The 12,672-nt window shown below is 44.8% G+C and overlaps 1 long non-coding RNA gene across 6 annotated transcripts in view; it reads right to left on the reverse strand.

The window, feature by feature from the left end:
- LOC112650071 (uncharacterized) overlaps window positions 1-12,672 on the reverse strand; it is a 56,629-nt gene that overhangs the window by 24,735 nt on the left and 19,222 nt on the right. For 5 of the 6 annotated variants that reach the window (XR_007414089.1, XR_007414086.1, XR_003129928.2 and 2 more), the window contains exons 5-6: window positions 9,885-10,042; window positions 5,507-5,600 (exon numbers count right to left, since the gene is read on the reverse strand). This is a non-coding gene — a long non-coding RNA (uncharacterized LOC112650071). The remainder of the gene's footprint in view (window positions 1-5,506; window positions 5,601-9,884; window positions 10,043-12,672) is intronic. The other variant, XR_003129926.2, reaches the window with a different exon arrangement.

Here is a 12,672-nt window from a genome sequence, read left to right on the forward strand (position 1 = left end):
AAATTCTTGGGGCAGGGCCCTGCCAGTCTCCTGCCTGGAGACGTGAGAGCTGCTACCCTCCACTCCCTCCTCCCCTGCCCCCCTGCCGGGACAGTCAGCCGCTGGGGGATTAAGAGTAGGCCCAGCGCCCATTCAAGCCATTCAGCAAGACAGGAAGCCAAGCGGGCTCCTGCCCGCCCGCCTCTGCTGGGCAGGTCTGCAGGATTATGCACATTGTGTTGCGGACGTGCACAAAGGGAGGCCCAGCCCACAGGGAAAGGCTGTGTCCAGGCCGGAATCCACCACCCGGTAGCTAAGGCAGGCTGCTGGGCTGCAGAGCTCATCTGCCCGTCTGCCAAGCCAGAGGCTGCACCTGTGGTGCCTGGAATTGCCCTTTACCTGCACAGTGGGTAGCTTGGGGCTTCCAGGGGCATGATGGGTGCCATCCCTTACAGTGTCCGCCAAGACAAGGTCCTCGCATCCACACACAGGGCTTTAGCCTGAGTGCAGGAGTCTTTTCTTGGGACAAAGCAAACATCTGTACAAAAGGCAGGTAGGTTGCCGACGGCAGGCAGGCGGGTGAGGACAAGTTCATCTCCCTGAGCCAGAGGCTCCTGAAGGCCTCTGAGGAACTGGCGTGTTCGTTTTCTCTATTTTCTTACGGCCACCATCTAATTGTTTGTTTGTTTTTAAGATTTTACTTATTTATTCATGAGAGACACAGGATAGGCAGAGACACAGGCAGAGAGAGAAGCAGGCTCCATGCAGGGAACCCGTCATGGGACTTGATCCTGGGTCTCCAGGATCACACCCTGGGCTGAAGGTGGCGCTAAACTGCTGAGCCACCTGGGCTGCCCCACCATCTAATTGTTAACCTGAACAGGCTACATTCAGCTTTGAAGGCAATTGAAGATAGAGATGTTCAGCTCCCAAGGGCTGAAGCCAGATCAGACCGGTCTGTCCCACCTGGCCACTTGAAGAGATAGGCACTCTCTGGGATCCTGTGGAAAAGATGTGTACTCTCAGTGATGCAGAGTGTCCTAAACTTCACTCATGCCTAATTTCAGCCACACCTGTGTAGACCTGTACCATTACTGGCAATGCTTTCCTTTTTATCAACTTACTTTTTAAATTGAAACAACTTCTTTTGCTAAGGCAATAATATCTGTGAAATTAGGGGTCTTATGTGCTAGTTCTTTTTTTAAGATATTTATTCATTTATTCATGAGAGACACAGAGAGAGAGGCAGAGGGAGAAGCAGGCTCCCTGCAGGGAACCTGATGCAGAACTCGATCCCAGCACCCTGAGATCATGACCCGAGCCAAAGTCAGACGCTCAACCACTGAGCCACCCAGGTGTCCCTGTGCTAGTTTTTAATGCAATAAAAGTCATTCCTCAATCATAGAAAAAACGGTTTGGCCCTAGACTACCTACAGTCAGCTTGGGCATTGTCCATGGTAAGTGGTAAGTGAGGTAGAATGGATTGGATTAGTTAGTCATCAAGCTCTCTTCAGCTCTTGGGAGCTGGGTTTGTGAAACCAAGAATCCCCAGTGCCACTGATTCCAAAATTCTCCATAGCCTCCTAAGCCAGACTCAACAGTCATCCCAGACTCCTCCTCCTTCCTCACTCCTCTGATGCAGTCACTAGGTAGCCCTGTCTCCTGAACACCTCGCCTGTCTGCCCTGTCCTCAACCATCTCTGGTGGCCATTCCCTCAGTTCAGGCTTTTATCTGCTTTCCCCAAATCCCTGCAGTAGCCACTTCACTGGTCTGCCTGTTACTTCCTGACCACCTCCAAAACACTCTCCACCCTGTACCTGGGTACTTTTTGCCATGCATATTGAAAGCATCTAGAATATAGTAAATACTAATTAGTAAAAAAAAAATTTTTTTTACATTATCTTAAAAAAACTTTAGGATGCAAATTTATTTATGTCCTTTATTGCTTAAATGGTTTCCCCACAGACTTCAGGACTCCAGGACATTCTTTAACCTGATATAGAAGGCTCTTTCTGGCCTAGCCACCACCTCCCCTACTTCTTTAGCTATATTCTTCATTATTTCCCACCTCTATCCTTGTTCTCCCATGAGACCAGGGCATGAGGTGTCCACATGTGCCACTATGTTTCATACCTCTCTGTGCCTTTGTGGATTCTGTCTCTTTTCTCAGGAATGTCTCCCTTCCAGACCACCACCTCTTCTTCAGTTGGCTAGCCAATTTAGGAGCTTACTAAATGGCATCATCCTCTCTGTATCTGTCAGCTTGTGCTGCATAACAAACCACCCCAAAACATAGTAGCTTAAAATAAAACAAAACAAAAATATCACTGATTATTTCCTACAAATCTGTATATTGGGTGGATGGTTCTTCTGGTCTAGGCTGGCCTCACTCACATGTGCAGAGCCTCAGCTGGGATATCTGGGACAGTTGGGATGGCTAGAATCTCTCTTAACATGATCTTATCCTCCAGGAGGCTAACCCGGACTTGTTTACATGGTGGACTCAGGTTCCCAGTGACGAGAGAAAAGGCGAGCCCCATTGTGCAAGTGCTTATGAAGTCTCTGCTTGCACCACATTTGCAAACATCCACTGGCCAAAGCAAGTCACACAATGAAGCCCGGCTTCAATAGTAGACAAGGAACGTAACCCCCAGATGGACACAGAAAGCAAAGGGCTGGGATCTTAGAGAGGCAACAGAGGACACAGACTTCTCTAGGAATCAATTAACAGAGGCTTGCCCTGGAACTTTGAGTAATGTCTTACAACATGCCCAGAGATGTTCTTCAAATGTTAAAAAACTGCCTGGGACAAGAAAGTATTACCCTCCTGCAGGTGGCATAGAACAGGAGTTCAGAGGAAGATAAGTGGACATGGGACAAGACAGGCCCAGAACAGACCTGAATGGAGGCCCTTCCTTAGTTGAGTTGTTCTTGATCTTTGGAGATTGGGACACGCTGTCAAATACTAAGGTTTCTAGAGGCATGCCTGAAGGGATTATACCATACTGCCAGGTTTGCAGGGCTTGCTTGCTTGCCCCTCAACACTATGACACGATTTACTAGAACTGATGGCTGCTCAGGCTTATTCCCTTACATACTCACAAAGCAGAGGTCTGTGTGTCATTCTTTGTCAGAATGACCCCTTGCTACTTGTGCTTATTCACTCACAGTGAGGGCAGTGCATAATCCCTCCAGTCCAGTCTTCCAACCACATCAGGGCTTACTGCAGCTGAAACTGAGTTTTCATTTTTTCAGTACTCCAGTATACCCTGCTTAAGAAGTGTTGCTTTAGTCACATAGCTAAGCCTCCAACAAGAAACTAGATGTTTGTCACAGCCATCAATTTATAGTATCTTGTATATACACTTAGGCATAAATATATTTAAAATATGTAATTCTTGTTTAATAATACACCTATTCTTTTTTAGTGGTTCATTTTATCTTAAAATTTTTTAAAGAATTTATTTATTTGGCACAGGGAGAGAGAGCACAAACGGGGGAAAGGGAGAAGCAGACTCCCTGCTGAGCAGGGAGCCAGAGGCAGGATCATGATCTGAGCCAAAGGCAAATGCTTAACCGACTGAGCCACCTAGCTGCCCCTATCTTAAAAATTTTTTAATTGAGGTATTTTTTGTGAAGTATTACAAATGTCCTAGATCTTGATCTTGGTATAAACGGGTATGTTCCTTTGAAGTCTGACTTCTTTTGCTCAACCTAACGTCTTTGAGATGTATTCATGTTGTTGCATATATTAGCAGTTTGTTCTTTTTTATTGCTGGGAAGCATTCCATTGTGTGAATATATTGTAATTTATTTATGTATAGTAGGTTGTTTCTAGTTTAGGGGTATTAAGAATAATGCTGCCATGAATATATAGTGAACTACATTTCTCTGTGGTATATATTCAAGAGCAGAATGGCTGGATCATAGGGTAGGTGTATATTTAGCTCTAGTGTGCAATTCTGAAGAATGACTAAAGTTTTTCCTTCATAAAATCCCCCCAGATACTGTTATATACAGACTCTCAGACTGGTTGGATTCTGAACGTTAGCCTATATTCTAGTGCTCTAGATGGGCCCCACCAGATCAGCAGCCCCCTTTACAGAATAAATAAAGATTTTTTCGACCTTGTCTTTGCAATACAATACATTGGCACTGTCTCATACTTCATTCCAAATGTTGCTTTACATTTCACCAGACTAAATGCCCCATAAGGGCAGGTACTCCTCCATCCTTGTAATTCCCCTTGTTTGGCAACCAATAGATAATTGATGTTTAAAGATAAATAATCATTAGTTAACTGTTACTGTGTGAGAAATTATGTTAAAGCTCAGTGGCTTAAAACAACATTTGTTATCTCACAGCTTCTGTGGGTCAGAGATCTAAGAGCAGCTTAGCTGAGTGGTCTGGCTCAGAGTCTGTCATGAGATTACAATCAAGGTATTGGCCAGAGCTGCAGGTATCCAAAGGCTTGACTGGGATTGGAGGATCATCTTCCTAATTCACTCACTACTGGCTGTTGTCTGGAGACCTGCAAGCTGGTTTCCCCAGAGTAAGTGATTTGAGAGAGAACAAATAGTAAGCTGTAGCGTCTTTTATGACCTAGTCTCTGGAATCACACATGGTCATTTCCACTTTATTTTGTTCATTAGAAATGAGGCACTAGGTCCTGTCAGTACCCAAGAGAGGAGAATCAAGCTCCACCCCTTGAAGGAAGGAATAAGAAAGAATTTGTAGTCATATGCTAAAACCACCATCTCTAATAATAGTTAACATTTGTTGAGTACTTACTATGTGCCAGGTACTATACTATGTATTTTCACAGAGTATTTTGTTACAACCCTACAAAGGAGATACTACTTTCAATTTTTCAGACAGGAAACTCAGGTGCTGAAATATGAAGGAATTCGCCCAACATCCCACAGTAAATAACTGAGCTAGAATGGGAGCCCATAGGTCAGATTCCCAGAAATATTGCTCCTAACCATTAAATAATACAATGAACAAGAGACAGTGGAAGAGTCTATGTATTTAGGGTTCTCAGATGCAGTGGTAGGTTGAATGGCAGACCCAAAGATATGTCTGTGTCCTAATTTCTGGAACCTGTGAATACTACCTTATTTGGCAAAAGATATGATTAAGTTAAGGATCTTGAGAGGAGGTGCTTACCCTGGATTATCCATGGAGGCCCTACATGCAATCACATGCACATAAAAGAGAGCCAGAGGGAGTTTTACACAAACAGAGGAGCAGAAAACAGAGAGGAAAAGGTTATGTGAAGACAGAGGCCAAGATTGGAGTGATGCAGACACAAGCCAAGGAATGCTGGCAGCCACCAGAAGTTGGAAGAGGCGAGGAACACATTTGTACATCGTCCAGAGGAACTGCAGCCAAGCCAACACCTTGATTTGGGACATCTGGCCTCCAGAACTATCAGAGAATAAATGTCTATAGTTTTGAGCTACCAAGTTTGTGGTACTTGATTACAGCAGCCTGAGGAAACTACAGATATAAAGTATGTCCTACCTCTCTGTTCAGTGTCACTCTTGATGGCTGGAATGAAGTGCTCAGGCTTGTCAGCATGGTTCTTGTCTTTGGATCAACGTGGAATCAACTCAGCCTGAAAGCAGTAAAACAAACAAACAAACAAACAAACAAACAAAACTAAAATCAAGTTAAAAGGAGACAAAGAAAACTGTATAATAACCACCTACATTGTTATTACTAAACTTGAGTTTTACTCTGAGCTTCCTGGTAGCTGTGGCTAAAAGAGAATCTAGATGGATTTTATAATTTTCATTTTCTGATAAAAAGGACCCCATCTGTTCTTCAAAAAAATACACATCTTTCCCTCATATTACATATTAAGAACAACTGAGCAAATGTGTCTTCACACACTGAACAAAGCAAGAGATAAAATACCAAGAGTGACTTCAAGAAGATCAAGGAACTATCCTCATGTGGAAGTTCCTGTGTAATCCCTGGATAAAAACTGCAGCCTAACAGAGAAACACAGTTCAGCATCACCCAGGCTGGCACCCAGAAATGATAGCTCATGTGTATGCAGGGCGCCAAAGTTCACAAAGTACTTTTACATCCATTATTTTACATACACTCAAATGGCTCTTGAGAGCCAGGCAGGGCAGAGAGTGTAATCTGCACTTACAGATGTAGAAACCAAGGCCTAGAGAAGTGAAGAGATTAGATTCCCCAAGGTCACACAGCTGATGAGTGAACAGGTTGGGTTTCAGTGAGGCTCCAAGAACAAGTCTCTAGGTTTTACTCAGTGCAGATGCCTCCTATTGCTCTACAAGGACCTCATGCCCATCTGTCTTAAATCTCCAAGCACACTGAGCCTTTGTGGGAACAGTCTTTCTCTCACACTTCTTGGGAAGCCCCCAGTACCCACCCAGGGCTGGTTGGTGAAAGACCATACCTCACCCCCATCCTGCTGGTCTTTCAGATTCCCAGGTTCTAAACCTACTAAGAAGAGTCTCTTAAAGGAGAGTTGTTGAGGCGGGGCTAATAGCAGAGCTCAGACCTAGCAGGAGGAAGAGAGATCCAAGAGTGAGGGTGATGCCAGCCCAGCAGGGGTGGGGCCCCGGGCGCTGTCCGCCCTGCAGTGCTGACCAGCATCAGGTTACTGGGAAAAATGGGACCCCAGGGGAGGACAGGTTTGGCTTCCCATCTCCCACCCTTCGTGTCCAGAGGCTGACAGTATTGGAGTCATTTCATCAGCTGAGGGACCGGGAGGAAAAAGAGAAGGACTGGCCATTACTGCTCCGCTTCCGTGCTTTCTCCCCACTCCATTCCCTTTGGTGCCTCTTTCTCCCCATTATCCTTTCCTTCTTTCACACGATTCCCATCTCCTTGCCATTCCTCTGGAGTCACTTTATTTCTATCCTCCTATATACTTATCTACTGTTTCTTTCATCCTTCTTTCCTCTTCACCTACTAGCTGTGCCACTGCTTGTAAGTTTCTTAACCTCTCTGAGTGAAAGTCCTGACCTCATATGGGTGGTTGTAAAGCTCTGTGGCCAGAATAGAGAAAATGCTCAATCCAAATGCATTACCCTCAGTCATTTCCCTTCCTCCCAGAGGGGGTGAGGACACCACCTTAGCTCCCTTTGCCTCCCATAACTGAGCTCAGCATGCTGATTGCTCAACAACCACTGAAGAAAGCCTGGGGGCATGATCATCTTCCACCACCTATGGAGACAGATCCTGGTCCAGGGAGTCTGGCTGCACCCAGCAGGGCAGGGGGGTGACAGATGATGTTTGATGAAGATCTCTAGAGGGGAAGGGAATCATGGTTTATTACATGCCTACTGTGTGCCAGGCATGTGGGTAAACACTTTGCATCCATTATCACATGTGGTCTCTGTGAGAACCCTATAAGCAGGTAATATTACTAGTACACTTGTTGATAGATGAGTAGAGAGATCAGAGAGGTGATGTGACTTTCCCTGGGTCAGCTATTAAGTGGTGAAGACAGGTCAGTTTGACTCTAAATGCCACGCTCTTTAACTTTCTACTATGGGAAAATTCAAATATAGAAAAATAGATAGAATAACATAATGAACCCCCATGTACCTATCACCTAGCTTTAGCAACCAACTTTGGCCAATCTTGTTTGATTCCTACCCACACCCACAGCACCCTTTCCTTATTTTGAGGCATACTTCAGACGTTATATAGTTTTGTCCATAAATATTTCAGTATGTGCCTTTAAGATATAAGGTTAATTTTTAAAGCATAGCCAAAATACCCTTATTATGCCATAAAACTATGGAATAATTTAAGATGATCAAATGGTAGGACAGCTTTCTCATTTCCATTCATTGTCCTTTTCTGCTCTTTTTGCCTCTTTTAATAAAGATAATGATACCTCATCCACTGCAAAGCCCTCCCAACACAATTTCTTATTTAATGCTTGTATCTGCCCTCGGAGGACTTTCTTCACTCTGGAAATGAGCAAACTGAAGCTCAAAAAGGTGAATGGACTTGCCCATGGTTACACGGTAGATTAGGGCCAGAGTCTGGCCCTGTGCCTTCCAGCCCTTGCTTCTTTCCACCCCAGAGGTCATCAAGATGGGAGATTTCATCTATCAGGTTTGGAGGCTCAGGGGTACTCCTGGAGCAGATTGAGAGACACTCCCACCAATGGCAGCAGGCTGGATAGCATGTGTTCCCAGTTGAGGAAGGACAGCCAAGTTCCTTTCTCTGGGTAACAACAGGACTAATTCCATGGCTCAGGCTTATTTGCGTGCAATAGCTCCCCAAAGCCCGGGCAGCGGCTAGGGCTTACCATCTAGCCTCCTGAGCGGCATGCCTTAAGCCCCCTGCACTATGGGAGATTGGATGCTGAAGCCTAAAGGGCAGGCACAATAGCCAGATCACTCAGCCAACCTTACCCTAATTCTACTTTTTGCCTAAGTGCAGGTGGAGGGCAAAGGTCTCTCTGTTTTTCTTCTGGGAGCCTCCTTGCCTAGCCAGCCCTGCACATGCAAAGAATGCCAAGGATTCCATTCTAAATCCCCTGGCTTTTATGGCTAATTCTTCCATTAGACTGCAGGCTACAGAGCAAACCCCTCAGCCTGGCGTTCAAGGCCTGTAGTCTGCCCAACATCACTGATATAACCTGGATAGAGACCCATGGGACAATGGGACAATTTCAGGTGGCACAAACAAAGCTTTATACTAGCTAATTCCCCAAATTCTCCAGTTAGAGCTGTGCTTCTTTAGCTTTAGACTATATTCACCGTTTATTTTTTTATTTTTTAAAAGATTTTATTTATTTATTCACGATAGACATAGAGAGAGAGAGAGGCAGAGAGAGAGAGAGGCAGAGACACAAGCAGAGGGAGAAGCAGGCTCCATGCCAGGAGCCTGACGTGGGACTCGATCCCGGGACTCCAGGACCGCGCCCTGGGCCAAAGGCAGGCGCCAACCCGCTGAGCCACCCAGGGATCCCCTATATTCACTGTTTAAATGGAAGCATTGCTCCTGCCAGTAGTGTCCATTAAGTCTTTTTCCATAGCTCAAATGTAGTGCCCTAATAATACCACTTGCTACTTATTTGCCCATGTAGACCATGGCATTTCATTCCTCCATATCTTTTTTCATACCTTTGTTCCTCTCCCTGGAGCCTTAACTTCTTCTTTCTTCATCCATTAACTATCACAGATACCTGGACTCAGCTGAGCCATCACCCCCTCTGGAGAACCTTCCTGAATGCCTCCCTCCTCTCGTAGCCTTCCCAGCCTCCACAATGGATGAAGGGCCCTTTCATGGGTTTGACTTGACTATACCACTTATCTTGCCCGTACTGTAGCCAGCACATTGTGAGCTTTTCCAGAGCAGAGATCAATATTGTTCTTCTCTGTCTTCTTCCAGCCTGAACACAGGGCCTGGTATGTAATGGGATCTCAACCAAAGGTGCTTGTTGAAATATTTTATTTCATTGAACCCTTACTATAGCTCTATAGGTTAGGCTGCTCAGGAATGGTGATTCTTCCCATTTCACAGAAGTGTAAGTTGAGACATGGAGAGGCAAAATGCTGTGTCCTGGGAACCCAGGGCTGAGAGGAGGCCAATGCTCTTATCTGTGTCTCTTGCCTCCTGGTTCAGCCGCTCATGCTGTTGCCCTCCAAGAAGTGCCCTGGAGGCCCAGGGCAGAGAAAGTGAGACAATGCAGAGCAGGATGCAGTACCTCTGTGCACTGTGGAGCAAGCACCCATGCCCAAACACCTCCAGCACAATCCCCTGTCACCACAGGGTAAAGCCTCAATTCTTTATCCTGGCCTTGGGGCCTCCCACAACATTCCCCAAGCCCACCTCTCCAGCGCCATCCTTTACGATTACCTCTCAGATGCCCCTGCTGCCACCACACCAGCCTACTCACCCTTCTCTGGGCTCATCTGAGTTTTCAGGCCCCTGTACTCAGTGTCCAAGCTCTATGTCCATCATGCCCCAAGACACTGTGATCAGCACAAGTGGATAAAGAGGTGGGCAGGTGTTCACAGGAATCTTTCAATGTCAGGGTGACGAATCAGCATAGTGCTCAAAACAAGCAGAACAATCAGTATTTTCCCAAACTGTGCTCATGGAATAACAGCACCCTAAGAGATGCTTATAACTATTCCTCCACAAAAGAGCCACATGGACAATATTATAATGATCTCGCATGTACTGAGTGTTTGTATTTCAGGCACAGCACTTTGCATGAAATGCTGCATTTCAGCCCCATAACACTGCTAAAGCTGCAGGTCAAAGAGGCTAGTGAACTTCTCCATGGTCACACAGCTAGAAAGTAGCAGAACTAGGATTCAAAACCTAGCTGGTGCTCTCAGCCACTTTGTGAGCCTACTTTTATCTGTCTACCACATTTTTCTTTGAGGAAATTCAAGGTATAATTAACATGTTAAACATCCTGAGGATTCTTATTTAAATTTAACTAAATATTGAAGTCCAGAACAACCCCCTTTTCACCACCACCTTTTGTTCTACTGAATGCTATTAATATCTCACAGAATGTAAAGTTTCCCTAAACAGTTTGTAAAATGCTGGGCTAGAAAATATCCCCTCCTATTGTCCTAACAACCTGACGGCATGGGATGGAGCTGCTGAGGGAACCCTGGAGACCTCTGAGCAGAGCCTCTTTACTGTACACATGGGGTTCTGAGGCCCAGATCGTGGCAAGTGCTCTTTGAACAGCCAAGGAGGCAGGGAGCAGATTTCTGACTCTTTCCTCAGGGCCAAGAAAGGCCTTTACTTAAGACTGGCTAGTGGGGGTGGTAGTCTGGAAACCTCTCAGAAGGTGGAATTCACACACCTTCCTGTAGAGGCCGCACAGGTTTCAAAGGATAGTGCTAGCAGCAGCACCATATTGTTGGGGGGAAAAAAAACTCCCTAAGATCTGGAGACCACAAAGCAGGAGGCTTCCACAGATCACATCAAATTTAGAACGGGGAACCCTCTTGCACTGTTGGTAGGAATGTGCAATGGTGCAGCCACTCTGGAAAACTGTGTGGAGGTTCCTCAAAGAGTTAAAAAATAGAACTACCCTACGACCCAGCAATTGCACTGCTGGGGATTTACCCCAAAGATACAGATGCAGTGAAACACTGGGACACCTGCACCTCAATGTTTATAGCAGGCATGTCCACAATAGCCAAACTGTGGAAGGAGCCTCGATGCCCATCAAAAGATGAATGGATAAAGAAGCTGTGGTCTATGTATATGATGGAATATTACTTAGCCATTAGGAATGACGAATACCCACCATTTACTTCAACGTGGATGGAACTGGAGGGTATTATGCTGAGTGAAGTAAGTCAATCGGAGAAGGACAAACATTATATGGTCTCATTCATTTGGGGAATATAAAAAATAGTGAAAGGGATTAAAGGGGAAAGGAGAGAAAATGAGTGGGAAATATCAGTGAGGGTGACAGATCATGAGAGACTCCTAACTCTGGGAAACGAACAAGGGGTGGTAGAAAGGGAGGTGGGCGCAGGGATGGGGTGACTGTGTGACGGGCACTGAGGGGGGCACTTGACGGGATGAGCACTGGGTGATATGCTATATGTTGGCAAATTGAACTCCAATAATAAATAAATAAATAAATAGATAAATAAATAAATAAATAAATAAATAAATAAATAAATAAATAAAAATTAGATTGTTGGGGCACCTGGGTAGCTCAGTGGGTGAAGCATCTGCCTTCGGCTTAAGTCATGACTCCAGGGTCCTGGGATTGAGTCTCACATCAGGCTCCCTGCTCAGCTTCTTCCTCTCCCACTCTCCCTGCTTGTGCTCTCCCTCAAATAAATAAAATCTTGAAGAAGAAAAAAAAATTAACTCCTCCAACACAAAGGGACAAAGGCCCAGAGGGAACTGGACTTGTCCAAAGCCACACAGCAAGTTCAAAGCAGAGTGGAAATAGAAGTCAACCCTCCTGCCTACTGCTCCAAGGCTCTTTCTGTCCTTTCTTGTAACTGCCGTTGTACTTAGCTATCCCCTCAATCTGGCCAGAGACTCCTCAAGAGCAAAGGTAGTGTCCAAATCATGCTTGATTTCCTGGCTACTGACATTTAGGGCTAAAGAAATGTGACTAAATGAATAAATAAAGAAAACATTTTTTTTTTTTTACCAAAAACTGGCTGCTTCTGAAAATGACTAATTCTTCAAAGGATAAATATTTGCTATCAAAGAATAAGAGCAACACTTATGTTTAACATACATATGTGTGTGTGTACACACAGTCAAACCCCAAACACTGCTCTAAGCATTTTATCTATATTAATTTATTTAAATCTTACAGTGACCATAAGGATAGGTATCATCATCATCTCCATATTGCAGATGAGAAGAAAAGTGTCACAAATACATAGGTAGCTTGTGTAGTCACACAACTAATAAATAATACAATCAGCATTTGAACCCAGGCACTATAACCCCAAAAGCTATGTTCTTAACCACTATACTATACTACCTCTCAAAAGTGCTGTCTTTACCAAACAGGTCCTACATGGCAGGCACTTTGTGAAAGCATCATTTACATTATCTGTAATGCTCACAGCAAAACCCTGAGATAAATATTATTTTTCATTTTATGGCTGGAAAAATGAAAGCCCAGAGGTATAAAAGGATTTAGTTGTCTAAAGCCACACAGCTAGGAAGTGACAGAC

This window comes from Canis lupus, chromosome 11, assembly GCF_003254725.2.
Source record: "Canis lupus dingo isolate Sandy chromosome 11, ASM325472v2, whole genome shotgun sequence".
In the NCBI taxonomy this organism is placed as follows: Eukaryota; Metazoa; Chordata; class Mammalia; order Carnivora; family Canidae; genus Canis; species Canis lupus.